Source organism: Lynx rufus, unplaced genomic scaffold (assembly GCF_022079265.1).
Source record: "Lynx rufus isolate CCGP_SWC_20201006 ecotype Redwood Valley unplaced genomic scaffold, mLynRuf1.p SCAF_15, whole genome shotgun sequence".
In the NCBI taxonomy this organism is placed as follows: domain Eukaryota; kingdom Metazoa; phylum Chordata; class Mammalia; order Carnivora; family Felidae; genus Lynx; species Lynx rufus.
Window position 1 is genome coordinate 31,995,751 of NW_025814829.1, and position 19,948 is coordinate 32,015,698.

The following is a 19,948-nucleotide window of genomic DNA, read 5'->3' on the forward strand; positions in this document are numbered from 1 at the left end:
ACACATTCCTTAGTCAGAAGAAAAGCTTCCAAAGGGTTTTCCCCAACAGGGGAACGGGGCAGCAGGCTCATACCACGGCAGCGACCACGGGCTAAATATACCCTGCTTTGCATCCTGTGTGCTTGAAAGCACACCTGGTAGGCACGCATCACAGGCTTGGAAGCGTACCTCACCCGTTCACCTGCTCCAGCTCCAAGAAGCTGCCCCCATAGCCCCCACAGCCCCCACTGCTCCCACAGCCCCACTGAAAGAACCTGGCTGGATCCTCTGGTCTACCCCCGCCCCACTTCACCCCCACTACCACCCCCCCACCCCCACCCCTGCCCTACCACCCCCACCCACCCATACCCCCACCACACCTCACTCCACCCCACCCCACGCCAATATTTTGCCTTTGCCCAGTTCTGACATGTGGTTAGACAGGTGCCCACCAAAGCCTTGGGCAGCAGCCAGAATCCCTGGGGCTCTATAGTGCGGATCCCCACCCCAGGGGGCGGGGGCCAGGAAAGCACTGACGCAGGTGGCCTGCAGTCTGGTTACTGTCTGTTCTTCCTGTTGCAACAAATCACTGTATTTCTCTGAGCCTGTTTCCTCAGTGGTAAAATGGGGGTGGGGAGTGACCATACCTGTGCGTCCCCCCCCCCAGGCTTATAGTACAAACCAACCCCAGCTGGGAGAATGGAGAGAAGGCCCTGCAATGGGCTGGCCACCGTACAGAACATTGAGGAAACAAACATGAAGGAGATTGGCCCCTGCCCTCGAAGGGGCCACGTCAGCAGTAAACAAACATTCACATTCCAGCGTGACAGAGGAGTGGGAGGGGTGCCACCAATGGGCCACACAAGAGGAGCAGATGCCAGGGTGATGGACACCTGTGGAGCGTGCAAAAGATCCTCCACCAGGAACTCAGGCCAACCAGATCATAACTCTTGCCCTCTGGCTGTGTGACCTTGGGCAAGTTACTTAGCCTCTCTGTGCCTGCTCTGTGCCTCATAGAGGTGATATGAGGACGAGGATACGTAAATGAACTTTTGTAAATGAACTTACGTAAAGTACTTAGAACAGTTCCAGGGGCAAAGTAGGCACAAAATAAATGTTAGCTGTTATTCTTATTATCTTTAATTCATTCAACCAATATGTACAAGGCTCTGTTTCAGGCACAGGGAACATGTCAGTAAACAGAACAGACTGGAAAAATCTGCTCTCGTGGAGCTTACATTCTGGGAGGGGAGGGAGACCTATTTATTTATTTTTTTTTTTTTTAAATTTTTTTTTTTCAACGTTTATTTTATTTTTGGGACAGAGAGAGACAGAGCATGAACGGGGGAGGGGCAGAGAGAGAGGGAGACACAGAATCGGAAACAGGCTCCAGGCTCTGAGCCATCAGCCCAGAGCCCGACGCGGGGCTCGAACTCACGGACCGCGAGATCGTGACCTGGCTGAAGTCGGACGCTCAACCGACTGCGCCACCCAGGCGCCCCAAGGGAGACCTATTTAATACACAGTAAAACCTTGGCTTTCGAGTAACTTGGTCTGCGAATGTTCTGCAAGACAAACACACATTTCTAATAAATTTTAACTTGATAAACAAGTGATGTCTTGCCATATGAGTAGTATGCGATCACAACAATGATTCTTGAAATTTCCTTTGATATATAAGTGCTTTGGATTACAAGCATGTTTCTGGAGTGACTTATGCTTGCAAACCAATATTTTACTGTATTTGATGAGGGTGCTTTGGAAAAGAAGGAAGGAGAGAAGGGGAATAGAGTTCCAAGCCATGGGGGAGGGTTTCCATTTTAAGCATGGTGGTCAGGGAAGGGCTCACTGGGAAGGGGACATCCACCGGAAGAACCAGGGTACAAGCAGAGTAGCATCAGGGGCCGTCTCCTCTGGTCCTATGAATACATCTTTAGTTGCAAAAGAGAAATGACCAGGAATGTGAGGATTAAATTAGAAACTACAAAACGCCAGGCATACACTGAGCCCAGAATAAATGTCAGCTCCTCCCTTTCCCTTTTGTCCCCAACGACTCCTCTCCAGTCATCAGGGAATTTGAGCTCTCCCAACCAGAGCATGCTTCCTTCTCGAGCCTCTCTCGGCGCCCTTGCCGGGGTCCTTGCAGGCAGGGTGGTCTCAGGTCCCAGGAGCGTGCAGTGGGCTGTGGAGTGTTCTGAAGAAGACTGAGAACCTGAGCCTGGAGGCCGGAGGGCAGCTATCAGCCCCGCAGCCTTCTAGCGGTGGGACCTCGGCCAGGGACAACAATCACAACTGTCACTTATGCCAGGCACTTATTCATTTTATCCTTCCATCAGCCCTGGGGGGCGGACAGGAAAAGTGACCCTTGGGGAGGTTCACCGGGCAAGAAGCAGAGAATCTAGGGCCAGATCCTAGCTGTGGCACTCCAATGTCCCAGCTCTCAGATTTACCAGAAAGAAAGATGAAATCAAAACCAGAACAGTGGATTAAATTTGAGCTTCAGATAATCAAGAAATCGTTTTTTAGTATAAGTCTGTCCCAAATATTGAACCGGACATACTTATAGTAAATTATCACATTGTTCGTGTGAAATTCAAATATAACTGGGTGGCCTGTGTTTTCCCCAGGCTTTCAGCGGATCTATCACATAGGTCTCCCAACATCGGAAGTCACTGCCTCCTGGGGACTTGGAAAGTCTAGAGGATTTAGACGTAAAGGCACCAACCGAGGAGGCCAGCAAAGGTCCTGGCACGCCCCTTGTTTGAAGTGAGCTCTCACTTGAAGGTGGGTTGAGGCTCACCCCATACAGCCAGTAAGCAGGCAGAGGGGCCCCTGTTCTAGCTCCTGAGCTTTAGGAGGCCCGGACATGACTCTTCAATGGCCAAAAAAGACTACAGGGCCAAGAAGTACCCACCCAGAGCCTGTGTCCCCCAGCCGCGCTCTAGCACGAGGACCCCGAAAGTCACTGCCCAATGGGCCCTGAGCCAGCTTGCAGGGCTTGTGAGGATTTCTACCCTGGGCCTTTTGAGGGCCGACCTCATGGCTGGTGGGACACCCCTGATTAGGACTGCCCGATAAAATACAGGGAGCCTAGTTACATTTGAATTTCAGACACACAAGGAATACTGTTTTAATGCAAGTATGTCCCAAACTTGACAACCTTTCCCTGGGCCCAAGGACGCCCATTGCTGTTTGGCGATGTGTCAGTGTGCGGGTGGGGCTGTCTACATAGGCACTGGTGATACTGGTGGCCCCCCAAGATACAGGATGGAACCAGAAATGGGAAGAAAAGGTGGGTGGGCCACCGTCTGGGAACACATTTGTTCTCCTACGCTGAGCCCTGCAAATACCAGCACCTCCCACTTCTCTCTGCTGTCCCCACCCACCTCTGAGCTACCAGCCCTGCCTTCCCCAAAGGGACTGCTCTTGAGTGGGGCACCAGGGAGCTGGCTGGCTCGTCCTCGGTCCAGCCCCCCAGCCTTGGACACCAGCCCCGCAGCCCCTCCGTCCCTACCCTCAAGCCTCTATCTGCCACTATCTCTGCGGCCTCCCCAGTCCTCCCAAGGTTTGCTCTCCCCACAAGGCCCCGAGGGCGTCAGTTGAAGAGATGGGTTGGAGAGATTGGGTAATGGGTGTTCTGGTCTAGACAAGTCTGACCCAGCCAGCCCCACAGGAGGAAGGTCAGAGACTGGCCAGTGGGGAGAGCAGCGGGTCTGGGAGGTGGGGTTGAGGGCTGCTGGGAATTCAGATGCCCTCCTTGACCCATTCTAGAACCCTGCGGAAAATGCTGTTCTCTCCCCTGGAGGAACTTCTCCTCAGGACTGAGGTGAAGAGTGAGGACAATGAACTTCTGCCCCCTGGGCCCCAGGCTGCAGAAAGGCCTCTGCTCTGGACGCCTCCCATATCTGTATCTCGTTCGTACCTCAGTCCTAACACCGAGTATGTGTAGAATGCTTGCATCAGTGCCCGGGACGTGCTAGTGCTCAGCACGCTACTGCTTCTATCATCATCATCACTACTTAAGAATGATACATGACGACATTTTTACGCTCATCTTACTCACTGCATGGTGAATTCCGAAGGACTGGGCAGGCCTGTGTTTCGTTCATTTTAGTGGTCCCGGCGCCTGGCACAGACAAATATGTGTTCAGTAAATGTTAGTCTAGTGAAAACAATGGATAGCGTTTAATTGTTCCCGTTGGCATGTCCCTGACTTTCCCCCAGTGTCTCCGTGCTACGTGCACACAGACCACAATAAACCGTCCCTGGCTTCTATTTTTGCCGTGCCTCCTTTTCACAAGGCCTCAAACCTCTCCAACTCTTCACACCCCCATTGCCTGTCCCCACTCCTAGATGCTTCCACCAGGGTTTTCGCCTCCCCAGTGCTCCCCACTGGGCGCCACCAGCCACTCTGCCAACGGCTTGGAGCGGAGGTGTCAGGGGCCCTGGACTGGGGCGACGGTGGATGGGGTCAGAGTCTTTGAGGGAACATCTTTCGGTTTTATTTGCAGTCCTCTTTCTAGTGCTTGGAGAGTATCAGGCTGGGCTGTCTGTCCCCTCCCCTGATGGGCTGCGGGTCACTTCTCCCCCTAACGTCGGGAGTGCGGTTTCCCACCTCCTTCCCGGGGCGAGTCCTCCTCAGCGGCTGCAGGGACTGGGGAGCGAAACTTCTGTAGGACAGCCCCCCAGCCAGACACGTCTAACCCTGTCTCAGGCCCGTGAGGGACCCTGCTACGGCTAGTCCGAGGAGTCACAGGCACACACACTCAGCCTCACCCCACACACTCACCATCACATACACACCCTCCTGCACACTCTCATACACTCACGACCTCACCCCTCCTGATCGCCTCTACTGTCAGCAGCTCCACAGATAAGCTACAATGTGACCAACCCACAAAACACACGCTGCTGTCGTAAACCCCGTTTAGTATTTAGGAGCCCCAGTTAGCCGGGGACGCGATGTTTTAAAAATCTCTATTTTCATTTTTTTTCAAAATTAGCACTTTTTCAGAATCCCTCTACATCCCCTTCTTCTAGACCTCTGCATCCCTTCTGCTCCCTCTCTCTCGGCCCAGAACTTCTTGCTTGTTGCACCCCATCAACACCCCTAAAGATCCAGAGCTAGGGAGGCCCAGCCCCGCGGAGGGCAGGCTGGGGAGGGACAGAAAGCCTCTGCATGACCCCTGCCTTCTCCGGATACTTTGCTGGGCTTGTGAGCCCGGGGGCCCCAGGGGAGGGCATCAGAGGGCCTCGTGCTCAGGGGCAGGGCTGAGGACACCCTCTGTTCTGGGCATCTGGGCGGCTTGCCGTCTGGCCTCAGCCACCCACACATGCAGTGATCTCTCAGTCCCGGGCTCAGCCTGGGTGCTGCTGGGGGCCTGCACTCTGCCTCCCTCCTTGTCTCTCCTCTCCAGCCCTCTTCCGCTTTCTCCTCATCCCTGCCCAAGCCCCTGCGGGTCCCATTTTGCTCCCCCACCCCACTCCTTCTCTCCCCTGCACCTGTTTCTTCCTCTTTCTCCCTCTCCATCTTGTTGGCTCCTCTGAGTCACTTGCTTCCACACCATCCTCTCCTTAACTGATAGCCGGTGGCCCCTCATCCTCTCCTTAACTGATAGCCGGTGGCCCCTCGCTGTCCCCTTAAGTGCAGGGCCTTTCAGGAATCCCCTTCTGAGAGCTCTGATCAGGCCTCAGGGGACCCGAGGGGCAGGTGGGGGAGGGGTGGATAGCAAAAATAGCTCCTTATCTGAGCCTGAGGGAGGCCAGAGCAGGGGAGGAGCTGAAAGGTTTCCAAGCCCAGTGGAGAGGACAGAGGACCAAGAAACCGGCACCTGTGATAGTGTCTGTGCCTGAAGTGTCTGCAGGGTGCCCCTGGTCTTCCCATGCCAGGATGTGCCACTGGACCTGGCCTCATTGCTCCTACTGTGGGGTTTTGAGAACTGGTGACAGGCACAAAGACACTGAGGCAGGTCTTACAACATCAGGACTGGGGTTGCTTATGCCATTCCCAGTGGCTGCATGCCCGAGGGGAGCTGGGTGCAGTGCTGTGCTGAGGGCCCCCATCAGTTCCTGCTCTGTACCTCCGGGACACCCTTCCCTTCACGTGGACATCTTTTCCCTTCCGCCCACCCAAATCTCCACATCCCAGGGCCTACCCTCTGTGAAGTCCAAGACCGTGGGAAACCCTCCCTTGGCCTTTCTGTCTCTTAATTCCAGCCTGTGCCCAGCGGGCGCTATTTGTTGCCCGTTGTTCCGCGGGGGTCCTCCCGACTGCCGCTCTGCTGCCCGATGACAAGGGCAATGCCTTAGACATTTTTTTCTGAGACACAAATAAGCAGCAGCAGCATTATGGTCATTATGAGTTTATTTCTCTTATCATCATCGTATGGTTGAATTCTCCTCCAGAAAGAAACTCCCTTTGATAAAAGCTTTCAAAATGCCCTTTGCTTCCAGGACACGATTTCATTTCATCTTCACTGCACCCCTCAGGAGTGGACATTGTAGCTCCCATTGAATAGGGGAGGGGAAGGGAGCTCAGGGCCCTGCAAAGACAGCAAGACTGGATTCAGCGCCACCCTGTACAACTGGACCTTCCCTCCTCCCGAAAGCTCTCTCTTCACTTGGCCTCAAGGACACCAGCCTTCCTGGCTCTCCTCTTGCCTTCCTGGTTGCTCCTTCTCTTCTCCTGGGCTTCTCAGAGTCCCCAAGGCCCAGCCCTTTTCCTTTTCTCTGTCCGCACTTATACTCTTCATGACCTCATTCAGGCTCATGGCCACTGTCTAAAGGACGACACCTCCAACACAGTTCTAGTCCAGACCTTTCTCTTGCCTACCTGCCTACCCGACATGCCCAGCTGGAGTGACAGACATCTCAGATGAAGTAGATCTGAGGCTACTCCAGTTCTCCCCAGGCCTGTCTGGAACCTGCACCATGGGGCACATGGGTGGCTCAGTCCGTAAAGCATCAGACTTTGGCTCAGGTCACAATCTCATGGCTTGTGAGTTTGAGCCCCACATGGAGCTCTATGCTGACAGCTGAGAGCCCAGAGCCTGCTTGGGATTCTGTGTCTCCCTCTATCTCTGCCCCTCTCCCACCTGTGCTTTCTCTCTCTCTCAAAAATAAATAAACATTAAAAAAAAGAAGGAAGAAAGAAAGGAAGAAAGAAAGAAAGAAAGAAAGAAAGAAGAAAGAAAGAAAGAAAAAAAACCTGCTCCATTCTGTCCTTCCCGGTTTCAGCCCCTGGAAACTGCAACTTCTCTTGTCAAATACCCGGAGGCTTTCTTTGCTTCCTCTCTTTCTTTCCATCCCCAAATCCAATCTGCAGGCGATCCCACTGGCTCTTCCCTCATCTATACCCAAAATCAACCTCTTCCCCCACCACCACGGTATCTCCCTTGCTCCAAGTTGCCCTCCCCTGTGACCTTCGGGTCCCACCAGGCCCTAGTTGGTCTCTGTTTCCACCTTCTACCTGCCCAGCAGTGGGAGTGTCCTTTACACATAGAAGTCAGATCGCATCACGTCTGTGCTCAGAGCTAGCCTCCATTCTCTGCTCTGGACCCTGCCAATCCCCATCTCTTTCTGCCTCCCTGCCCCACCCCCTTCTCTCTAGCTCTTGCTCTCAAACACAAAAGCCTGCACTTTCCTGCCTCTGCACTTTGACCTGGCTGTTCCCTCTGCCTGGAATACTCTTCCTCTGGAACTACATGGATAACTCCTTCACTTGCCCTGACCACCGTGTTAGGATTGCAGCCAGAAATCAACCTCAGCCCCAGTCACACACACTACTGGTCCCCGTTTTTCTGCTTCACTTAATCGTTATTTCACTGTCTTTAAGATCTAATTTACTTATCTCTTACAGTGATTATGGACTGTCTCCCCATTCCCCACGAGAAGCAACCCGAGGGCAGAGGCGTCAATCTTTTTGGTTTGCTGCTGTATCTCAAGTACCAATAGTGGCGCCTGGCACATAGTAGGCACTCAATAAATATTCCATGACTTAATGAACAGATTATCCCTTTCTCCTCTTTTGCTTGTCTGTGTGCTAGAACTTCTTGAGGCTCCAGCTAAGAAGCTGGCCAGGTGGACATGTTCTATTTTCTTAGCCCAGTAACTTAGGAACAAGGCAGGGGAGGCCTTAGAAAGCCAGGAAGCTGCTAGGACAAGTTTGGCTGGTCCATCAAACAACAACAACTGCTTGGGTTGGGCTGAGCCCAGCCATGACCTGTGCATATGGCGCCTCCCTCATCGCCCTCCCATTCCAAACCCAAGGGGCCCAGCTGAGCCCCGTGTCACCTAGCCTGCAATGTGCCCCACCTACCGCCCTGACCTGTTTTCTCTCATTCACTCCTCCTCACAGCTTCTCCAAACCCCTCCCTGCGGGGGGTTCCACTCCCACATGGACCAAAAGATGCTTGCATGGATCTGGACGCCCTCAGCACTGGGTGCAAGCAACTTAAATACTGCCGCCCCCCACACGTACACCCCCAGGGTGGTTTATACCACAGGAGCTGCTATGGAGGCAGGCTACTTCCATTCAAATGCAAGCGCCACTGCTAACCAGCTTTGTGAGTGTGGACAAGTCTACTGTGCTCCCCAAACCTTAATTTCCTCATCTGTAAAGTAGGACCTGTGGCTGCCTTTGAGGGTTGCTGTCAGAGAATCTATTCACAGAGAATCTAGTGCTGCACCTGGGGCCCAGTGGGTGCTGAATCATGGTTACTGCTCCATGAACTCCCACTTCTTGAGGGCCCACCGTGTGCCAAGCACTGTTAAAGGTGCAGGCGGCCGTCCCGTGCGTGGTGGGGGGGGGAGGGGACAGCGTCCTTCTTAATGGACGGGCGTTGAGATGAAGTGTTGCCGCCCGGAATTGCTACTGGAATTCTGCCTTGGATTGCAAGCAGATAGAAGACACGGTGCGTGTGACTTGGGTCAGGGTGGGGGTGGGGGGTGCCCCAGAAACTGTCCTAACTTCTTGCTGTCTGAGAAAGGAGCAACGTTTATCGGGGAAAAATATCCACTGGTGTTGCAAAAAGACTTGAGGCTCATCTGCAAAACTCACGGAGGGCGAAAGGGTTTGGGGTCAGGCAAGTCTGGCTCAAAGCCCAGTTCCGCAGAAAAAAGGCTGGAAGGATATTCTCTTCTCTGCGTAGGGCTCACTTTCTCTCTCCAGGTCTTTTGTGAGCATGCCGCTGGCAGTGATGTCAAAACAGGCTACCACCACTGCGTCCTCAGCGTCTCTGACATCAGTGGGCAGTGTGGGAGGACGGCGGGTCACCGGCGACCAGCTGCTTATTGAGGCCATCTTCTCCAGAGGTGACATTGTGCTGTATCTGTGCTGGCTGGCACCACACCCCGCACCTCTGTTACACTGCAAAACTTCTGCCTTCCCGGCTGGCTGAGCCAGGTGAGCTGCCCCTGAAAAGAAAGAAAGGAAGGAAAGAAGGAACAAAGAAAGAGAGACCCTTTTTTCTTTCTTCTTTCTTTCTTTCTTTCTTTCTTTCTTTCTTTCTATATATTTTTGAGAGAGAGAGACAGACGGACAGACAGAGCATGAGCAGGGGAGGGGCAGAGAGAGAGAGAGAGGGAGACACAGAATCTGAAGGAGGCTCCAGGCTCTGAGCTGTCAGCACAGAGCCTGATGCGGGGCTCACACTCACTAGCTATGAGATCATGACCTGAGCCGAAGTCAGATGCTTCACCGACTGAGCCACCCAGGAGCCCCACAAATGTCTTTAAAATGAACAAAAGAATGGAAAACAGAGTAGTTGCTGCTGCTGCTGCTATGAACCTCTAGGCAAATTTAGGGAAGCCAAGCTGCCCTTCTGCACCCCTGCTTGGTTTCCAAAACCCTGCTCCTCCCTCTCTCCATTCCCAGGCTCTGCATTTACATCACATATTTAAATATTCACAGTTTGGGGGGCACCTGGGTGGTTCAGTCGGTTGAGCATCTGACTTGGGCTCAGGTCATGATCTTGCAGTTTGTGAGTTCGAGCCCTGCTTGGGGATCTGTGCTCACAGCTCAGAGCCTGGAGCTTGCTTCGGATTCTGTGTCTCCCTCTCTCTGCCCCTTCCCTGCTCATGCTCTGTCTCTCTCTGTCTCTCAAAGATGAATAAACGTTAAAAAAATTTTTTTTAAATATTCACAGTTTTGCCTGAAATAGATGAGAATCATGAAGCTTGCAATGTTTCCCAAGGATTACCAAAATCTCTTAATCCCCTTCTTTCCTGTAATATCCTGTAGGGAAACTGATTTTAACAAATGCATTTTTAAATTGCTCAAACGTTTTCAAACACATGGCTCTAGAGTATCAGGAACAGCTTCCATATTGAGGCATCAATGGTAGTCTTAGTTTGCACCAAATTGTGTGTGCGTGTGTGTGTGTGTGTGTGTGTGTGTGTGTGTGTGTACGTGTCCCCAGGGACCTGTCCCCAGGTGTTTGGCCCCCTGAGCCTCACCTGTAACACCCGCATGACATTCCTCCAGGAGGAATCCACTGAGCACCTTCTATGGCAAGACCTTCTCCAAGCCCTGGACACAGAGGGAGCAAAACAAAGGAGATTTAACCTGTTGTGTGAGAGAAGCCAGACAACTAGTTATGTACCTCAGATCGTTTTCAGCATTTAGAAGAAAAACGAAGCAAAGGAAGAGCACGGTGACCTACCTGCCCCTTGAGCTGCTGTGTGGATCGTACCACGTGTCGGGCCCACGTAGGAGCCTGGTTTCCTTGTCTCGCTCCGTCATCTCCTACAGCACCCCGACCAAGGGGTGGGAACGTCCCACCCACACTCCACATTATGAGGTATTTTTATTTTTTCTCTTTATCAGCAGAAACTCAGGATAGGAATGGCAGTGGGCATGGTGGTGGGCGTGTGAGATACTTTTCTATTTCTTCTCTTTACTGAGCCTACTACGTTCCAGGCAGTTGGCCTGCACAGCCTTTTTAAAATTGGAAACTTTTACATAAACACCCTGAGTTCTGGATCCTCTTGAAAAACTGGGACTCTAGCAGCACTGGGCATGCCTTCCCTTGGGGCAACAAGTAGCCAGTGCCAAGAGGTGGCTAGTTACTTTCGACAGCGTGAACGTTCTCTGGCTCACTAGCCCTTAAAGTCTCTTACACACGGCCAGCTTTGCTCGCCTGACTTATGTGCTCATCATAATGAATACATACAAACTAAGGGAAGAATACTGACAGAAACATATCAGGTTCTGACATTCCTCCCATGGAGAAGAGTCTATGTCCCTCCCCTTGAATTCGGGTGACTCGTGCTTGCTTCAGCCAACAGAGTCCAGTGGAAGTACCGATATGTCAGAGGCTAGAACATAAAAGCCCTTCCGCTCTGTTCACTGGAACTCTGTCTTCCAGAGTCCCAAACTACCATGTAAGAAGTCCAATTGCCCTGGGGCCACCATACTGTAAGGATGTCCAACCCACATACTTCCAAGCCACGTGAAGAGGCCATATATGGGGACTCCAGTTGGCAGTCCCAACTGAGCCCAGCCTTTGAGCCATCCCAGTCCGGGCACCAAACATGTGAGTTAAGATGTGTCCAACATGTGAGTTAAGATGTTTCCAGATGATTCCAGCCCTCAACCAGCCACCTGTTCATGTCTTCCACCCTGAGGCCTCAGACATGTGGACAAGAGACAATTCATCCTCACTGTGCCCTTTCCAAATTCCTGACCATAGTAAAACGATTGTTGTTTATATATTTTGGGGTGGTTTATGATGCAGCAATAGGTAATTGGAACAATGTCCATTAGGAAGGATCAACTGAGCCCAGAGCTGAAGGTAAGTAGGTAAAGAGAGGGGCACTGGAGCAGAACATTTTGAATAGGGGTTTGGGGAAGACAGCAGGTACAAAAGCTCTCTGGTGGGAGGAATCTGGTATATTAAAAAACAATAAAGAAAGCAAGCAAGCAGAAACCCCTCTAGGTATTTCCAGCACTAACTATTTAATACAGGAAGTTAAATGTTTAAAAACAACAAAACGCTAGGGCTGAAAGACAAGTCAGAGAAGCTGCCATAGAATTCAAATTTAATACCAGCTTTCAAGATTCAGGAAGTTTCAAGAAACACAGGAAACCTTCCACAGTGATCTGACTCTATTAGGAAGGCAGGTGATGTGACAGAAAGCACCTACAGGCGGCTACAAATCTTCTATCTATGAACCCAAAGCTCATGTAATTGTCCACTACTGCCCTGCTAGAGACACAGTAATATTTCTGCTTCTCTTCTACTTCCAAGTCTATCATAAGTGCCTCTCATTTGTGGAAACAAACCTAGAAGCTTATTGGCTGAGGATTCTGGGAAATGTGGTTTCTGGGCTTCTGGCTCCAGCAGCACTGGGGAGAGCGCAGAGGGGAAGGGGGACTGAGGTCAATGGGCGATCCAGCACACAAGGCACGACTGACCTCTCCTTCATCTCCTTCATCACTTCTGGTCATCTTGTCTTCCATTTCACTTCAGCTGCTCACCCTGTGATCATGCCCCATAATCTCAATGTCGTGTCTCCTGTCTTCCCAATTCACTCCCTCTGGAACCTGAATTCCAATAATTCTTCTATCTCCTGAGACTTACCCATCCTTCTTTTTCCCTCCATCTCCCCAGTGCCCCTCTCACCCCGATTAGATGATCTAGTCAATCACTGTAGACACTCATTTTAATACCCTCAACTCCCTGCCCCCTCTTCCTTCACTGTATTCTTCTAGAAAAATGCCAGCTTTGGCTAAATCTAGCTCTCCACCTACTTAACACCTGTACCACAACAGCTAAACGTGTCTAGAAAACATCAACGATGGTAACTGACCTTACTGTAAATTCACAGCCAACTGAGGTCAGGTGGACACTTAGGGCTCCCCAGGAATCCTACCTAATTTCTCTTGTTCATTCGCCCTCCCACTCTCTAAGAAGACTTGCCAGAGAACTTTCATATGCTCCCACCACATCTGCCAACTTAAGTCTGTATCCAGATATTACACTTTCCCCCTGTTACTCTGGACACTGTTAGTGCTCCTTGCTGAAGCCAAACCCTCTCCTTAGAAACTAGAGCCCATCCTGTCATCTACCCAAGGACCTTATTCCAACAGTGTCTCTCTCCTTCATCATCACATTTTCACCCTCTATCATGTCACTCCCATTAGCCTACGGACATAATGCTATTTCCCTTATCTTTCAAAAAGTCTTCGGGGTGCCTGGGTGGCTCAGTTGGTTGATTCCAGCTCAGGTCATGATCTCACGGTTAGCAAGTTTGAGCCTCACGTCGGGCTCTGTGCTGACAGCACCGAGCCTGCTTGAGATTCTCTCCCTCTCTCTGCCCCTCCCTGGCTTTGTCTCTCTCTCTCTCTCCTCTCTCAAAATAAATAAATAAATAAATAAATAAATAAATAAAACCTTAAAAACAAAATAGTCCTCTCCTAATTCCATGTCCCATACCAGCTACTGACCCCATTTCTTTACTTCTTTACAGCAAAACTCTTCAAAAGATGTACCTGTACTCAGTGTCTTCAATTCCTATCCTCCATTCTCTCTTGACCCCACTTCCATCAGTCTTTTCCTCTTCTCCACAGAACACATCACCTCAAGGTGACCAATTACTGGCCAACACATTGATTCTCATTGAACTTGAACTGGGTATGAATTGAACATACCCAATTCCCATCTCACTTGGCCCCTCTGGACTTTTTAACTGAGCTGGTCACATGTTCCTTGAAACATTCATTTTCTTTCCCTGGCATCCAGGACCCCACCCTCTCCTGGCTTTTCCTCCTACCTCACTGGCTGCTCCTTCTCTGTGTCCTTTGCTGACTCTTTTTCATCTTCCTGACCCCAAATCATTGAAGTGCCCCAGGGCTCTGTCCTTGGACTGCTTGGTCGTCTTAAGAGCCCATTGAGGTGGGTGGTCCCGAATTTAAATAAGGACAATTCTCAGCCATGCTCATGGTTTTAAACACCTTCTATAGCCGATGACTCTTAAATACACATTTCCAGCTAGATCTGTTTCCTGAATTCCATTCTTGAACATCCAAATGCCTATTTGATACCTTCTGTGGGATGTTTAATATTTATCTCAAATTTAACACGTCCAACACCAAACTCCTGCTCTTACCTGCAAAGCCTGCTCTCCTATAGTCTTCTCATCTCTGTACGTGGTCAATCCATCTTTCCAGTTGTTTGGGCCAAAAGCTTGGAGTCATCTCTGACTCCTCAGTTCCCGTCACACCCAGTCCTGAAAGCCCTGCCAAGCATCTAGATTCTGGCCACCACTCAGCACCTCCACCACAGGGACTGTGTTCAAGCCTCCCTCATCCCTCTTCTGGATTCTGACAAGAGCTTCCTAACTGGTCTCCCCAATCTTGTCCCTTCCCTCCTTCATTTTATTGTCAAAAAAGCAGGCGGGGATCCATTTAAAACCTAAGTCAAAGTCATGCCATTTCTCAGCTCAAAACCTGCCATCTCACTCAGAATAAGAACCAAAGTGCAAATGCCTGGGTTCTTCTTTGATCCCGTCTTCTATCCCCTTCTGTTGCAGCCACACTGTCCTCCTTGTTCTTGAGCATGGAAAGCATGCTCCCACCTCCGGGCCTTTGTATGTGCTGGTCTCTGCCTGGCATGTGCTTGCCTCATATGTCTGGCTTGCCTTCTTTTTAGGCCTTTGTTACAATGACACATTGTAAGTGAGACTTTCCTTGACCATCCTTTTAAAATCCTGGCCATCCTTCCTTCAAGGCCTTTCTTCTCTTTTCTTTTCTTTTTTTTTTTTTTAATGTTTATTTATTTATATGAAATTTATTGTCAAATTGGTTTCCATTCAACACCCAGTGCTCATCCCAACAGGTGCCCTCCTCAATGCCCATCACCCACTTTCCCCTCCCTCCCACCCCCCATCAACCCTCAGTTTATTCTCAGTTTTTAAGAGTCTCTTGTGGTTTGGCTTCCTCCCTCTCTTTTTTTTTCCTTCCCTTCCCCCATGGTCTTCTATTAAGTTTCTCAGGATCCACATAAGAATGAAAACATATGGTATCTGTCTTTCTCTGTGTGACTTATTGCACTTAGCATAACACTCTCCAGTTCCATCCACGTTGCTACAAAAGGCCATATTTCATTCTTTCTCATTGCCAAGTAGTATTCCATTGTGTATATAAACCACAATTTCTTTATCCATTCATCAGTTGATGGACATTTAAGCTCTTCCCATAGTTTGGCTATTGTTGAAATGTTTATTTTTGAGAGAGAGAGATAGCACAAGCAAGGGAGGGATGGGGGGGGGGACACAGAATCTGAAGCAAGCTCCAGGCTCTGAGCTGTCAGCACAGAGCCTGACGTGGGGCTTGAACTCATGAACAGTGAGATCATGACCTGAGCCAAAGTCCAACACTTAACCAACTGAGCCACCCAGGCACCCCTCCTTGATCATCCTTTTGAAGTAGGACCCCCTTTTCCCCTCCCTGTTCTGTTTTTCTCCTTAATGCTTTATTGCCAGCCAACTTGCTATAAATTTTTCCTGACTCTAAAATATAAATGCCACAAAAGCAGGGTATTTATTTGGGTCACGTGAGTATCCTCAATGCATATATCCACGCCTAGCACACAGTAGGTATTCAATACTATTTGTTGCATTAATTGAATGAGTAGGTGTGGAGGTCATGGCTGTTAGGTGGGGCTGAGAGGTGGGCAGGAGCCAGATCAGCAGGGCTTTTAGGTCTTGCTAAAGATCTGGGGGAGGGCTGACATGATCATAGTTGTGCTTGGAAAAGCTCCCCTGGGCTCCAAGAGGGAGAACACTTCCTCTAGAAAGGTGATTCTTGCCTTTGTGGAATTGAGCGTAGGGAGATAGGGGGATTTGCATTTTAGAAGATGCTACTCTAACTTAGAAGGGGCAAGGGGAATGTGGGGCTAAAGAGATCTCTGCATTTGGACAGACGCAATACCACACGGGGCTGTGATTATGGGTAATCAACCCTGTACCTCTGAGTCAGCAGCTCAGTAAAACCCTTTACAAGCAACAGGCCCTCCTGCACTGGGGGGCCTACAAAGGCTCACTGCTCCAGAGATTATCAGAACGTAGTGGATGTGGCATTCTCCCACCTCCCTTGTCACCCCGCATCAACTTCCCTTTTCCTCCTGCACTCAACCTGGAGAGATTTCAGTGGAGATCAAGTCCAAGGACAAGAGGCTAGTGAGCTTCTCAGGCCCCCAGAGAGTAGGGGAGGAACTGTGGGAAGGGACTGGGGCTGAGCAGAAGCAGCCTGCAGACCCTCTCGGGGTGGAGCCCCCCCCGCCCCCCCTTGCCGTGAGGTGTGGCTCTGGGGCAGCCCTCACTCAAATGCTCCCTGTCACCAACACTGCAGTCACCCAAACAGCTGCACTATTTATTCAGCATTTCCCTGGCCTGCTGGGCTCCTCAAACTAAATTTGCCTTCTGCACATTCCTTGAGGGTTTTAATAACCTACCAGTAAGAACAAAAAGTCCGTTTCTACTAACCTAATGTCAGGCCAAGGTGGAAATACCTTTCTAGGGCCCCTCCCTGTCCAGCTCAGCTGGACTCTCATTGCAGAGGGAAGCAAAATTAATTTTGACTTTGCTGCCGAGATGCACCTAATTCCTTCACTTTGCCAAGGAAGGGGGGAGGAAAATCACAGCCAGCAAGGCAGAATGTTCCCTCCCCAGGCGCTCAGGAGTTTGGGATTCTTTCCTACCTTCTCGTGTGCTGGGTTGCAGGATTCTTGCCAGCTGCTGACCTCCCATGTCCTGCTCTAGTGCCTGCCAGGCACATACCACCTAATGAGGCCACAGGGCCTTAGGGAGAGCGCCAGGCTGAGCCTGTGTAGCCAAGTTTGCTTTGTCACTAACCACAGGTCACAGGCCAATCCCGGGTCAGAGGCATCCTGCAAATGCACGGTTGTTGGTGGCAGAGGGGAACCAGAGAGGAGAGAGCTTCCTGAAAGATCACGGGCCAGACTAGAGAATCAGCCCTCGCAGACCAAGAGCAACCCCTCTTCGGGACCCTCTGTCTCCTGCCCCAGCGGTCACAACCATCCACCATTTCCCCTCTCTCCTGCCCCCAGGAAAGTTCCTCTTTCCCTAGTTCTCACTCAGGAAAGTCTAAATACAGTGAACCATAATTGTTGATTGATAGAGTCACCTGTGGGGAGAAAAGTTTCCTTCCCTTTTGGAGGAAGGTGAGACAGAAAACTGACGCTTGAGTGCCTTCTGTCCACTTCCGAATGTTAGCCTGGTATTATGGAAAGTGCCTCAGTATCTGAGCTTAGAACAAGCAGGGCAGGGGTTCAGATCCCAACTTGCCTTGTATAACTGTGTGGCTCTGGGCAAGGTACTTAGCTTCCCGGAGCCTCTGTAACTACTTCTGTAAAACAAGAGTAACAGTACCTTCCTCCCACGGCTTTTGCAAAGACTAACGAACATGCAGCAAACTTAACTCTTAACTCCAACTTGAGTTAATAAATGGAGAAACTGAACTGCTAAGAGGTTGGGTTATATGCCAACAGAGGAAATGTCTTGGGGCTGACACGGGACCCCCAGACTGAGCCTGTTGGGGCAATGGTTCTCTAAGCAGGATGCAGGAATTTGGGGTTTGCCAAGGTCGGTTCTGACTCATGATGACCTTGAGGGCCACCCAGCTTGTACGGCACCTGGACCTGGTCACTAGCCTGTTGAACACCTCTTCCACAACACATTAGTCAACGAGTTTGGGCCTCTTCCCCTGCCCGGTACCATACGTGGATTAAAAAAGGAATGAAAAACAGGCCTTGGCTGGGTGACCAACTCCTCCCCCTTTGCCCAGGCAGGCCTTTCAATGTTAGCACTCAAGTCTCATGTCCCAAGAAACACCTTTTCAGTTCTGGGCAAACCAGGACGGCTGGTCACCCTGGTCCAGGCAACCACCAACAGAAAGCGACACTGACCCAGGTAGCTCTGATGTGGATGCTGATGTTTGTGCTGCTTAAAACTCGTGGGCTGAGTGTCATTTCAAGACGACCAACTGAGCACAAGCTACCACTCTCCCTTTTGGCTCAAGTTCTAAAAATCACAGAAAAAAAAACCGAACTTTTTTTAAACGTCAGTATTTATTGAGGCATCATTTGCATAGAAAAATGACACTTCTCAAAGCGTATAGTTTGCGACTTCTGACAAGTGCGTGCAGGTATGTTATCACCACCACAATCAAGATGTAAAACATTCATGTCCCCCCTCCCCCCCCCCCCCCGCCAAAGTCCTGCGGTGCTCTTTAAGGTCCTCCCCTTCCTCCAACCCTCAGCCACTGGCAACCACAAATCTGATGTTTGTCCTCGCAGCTTGGCTTTTCCAAAATGTCATTTGATGGGAATTAGACAATGTGATAAGACAGTCGGTTGAGCGTCCGACTCTTGATTTTGGCTCAGGTCGTGATCCCAGGGTGGTGGGTTTGAGTCCTGCATCTGGCTCTATGCTGAGCATGGAGGCTGCTTAAGATTCTCTCTCCCTCTGCCCCTTTCCCCTGCTGTCTCTCTCTCTCAAAAATAATATTAATAATAATAAAATTAAAAAATAAAAATGAAATAAATCTATAATCAAACTCAGAAACAAGAAGAGGAAACTCTTCTGGGCCAGAAATTGTGTGGAGTCCCTAAAAGGCAGAAAAGCACACGAGATTATGGAGAAGGTCATTGTTCTCAAAAAGGAAAGGGTGCTACCAAGAGGACCCCACCCTCAGAGGAGGTGGATACTGAAAGCAGCTAAGACATATAGGGGCTTGAACCCCTCTGTACCCTGACCCTCTTCTCTCAGCCAACTCTATCTAGATACATGGTAGCAAAATTTCAGAGCACCAAAGAGAAAATCTTAAATCCTTCCAGAGAGAAAAAAGGATTACCTACAAAGGAAAGAAACTCAGATTGACATGAGCCCTCATCAGCTACATTGGATATAAGACAAGCAATACCTCTATAAATGTTAAGGGGAAATAACAGAAAATTCCATGTCCAGCCAAAGTAGACTCTCTCTAAAACAATTACAGATATATTCCAACAAGAAGAAATATGAATCCATGACGAATGAGTTTCAAAAAGTAGTGAGGTAAGGGGTGCCTAGGTTGCTCAGTTGGTTAAGCCTCTGACTTCGGCTCAGGTCATGATCTCACAGTTTGTGGGTTCGAGCTCCACATCGGGCTCTGTGCTGACAACTCAGAGCCTGGAGCCTGCTTCAGATTCTGTCTCTATCTCTCTTGGCCCCTCCCGCATTCACACTTTGTCTCTCAAAAATAAATAAATATTTTAAAAAAAGTAGTGAGGTGAAATACATGTGTTTATGTGTGTGTACACACCAAAAGTACATGTACATATATATGTGTATTTTGTGTATTTTGTATATATATTTAAGTGTATATAAATGTTTACAGTGAAACAAAAACCAAAATAAAAAAAATTTCTAGAACTAAGTTCTTGATAAGTTTGGTAATTATGCCTGGTAACATGAATAGTTACACTTGGTGATGGTATGGGAAGACATCCCATGTTTATGGATAGGAAGATTTAATATTACTAAATTTGGTTTGATTTCTCCTAAGTCTTCTGTCTTGGCCTACAAGTGGCTATCTCCTTGTTATCTTCTCAAATGGCCTTTTCTCTGTTGAGAACATATTCCTAATGTCTCTTTTTCTTCTTATGAGGACATCTGATCTGTTATATTGATTAAGGACTCACCCTATCAGCCTTATTTCAACTAGATAATTTCTTTGAAGACCCTACCTCCAAACGCAGTCATACAGACTAAGGTCCATACATATGACCTCATTTAACTTAAATTACCTCTTTAAAGTTCCTTTGTCCAGGGGCACCTGGATGGCTCCATTGGCTAAGTGTCCAACTTCAACTCAAGTCATGATCTCATGGTTCATGGGTTTGAGGGTTTGAGTCCCACGTTGGACTCTGTGCTGATAGTGCAGAGCTTGGAGCCTGTTTCACATTGT

General features: G+C 49.7%; 1 long non-coding RNA gene across 8 annotated transcripts in view; it reads right to left on the minus strand.

The window, feature by feature from the left end:
• Positions 1 to 397: 397 nt before the first annotated feature.
• The window catches only part of LOC124510098 (uncharacterized), a 29,434-nt gene continuing 9,883 nt past the window's right edge, over positions 398 to 19,948 (minus strand). For 4 of the 8 annotated variants that reach the window (XR_006961625.1, XR_006961618.1, XR_006961624.1 and 1 more), the window contains 4 exons: positions 10,435 to 10,507; positions 9,038 to 9,393; positions 1,491 to 6,521; positions 398 to 1,238 (listed from right to left, as the gene is read on the minus strand). This is a non-coding gene — a long non-coding RNA (uncharacterized LOC124510098). Of the gene's footprint in view, positions 1,239 to 1,490; positions 6,522 to 8,666; positions 9,394 to 10,434; positions 10,508 to 19,948 lie in introns of all 8 variants that reach the window. The other 4 variants (XR_006961621.1, XR_006961619.1, XR_006961620.1 and 1 more) reach the window with 4 other exon arrangements.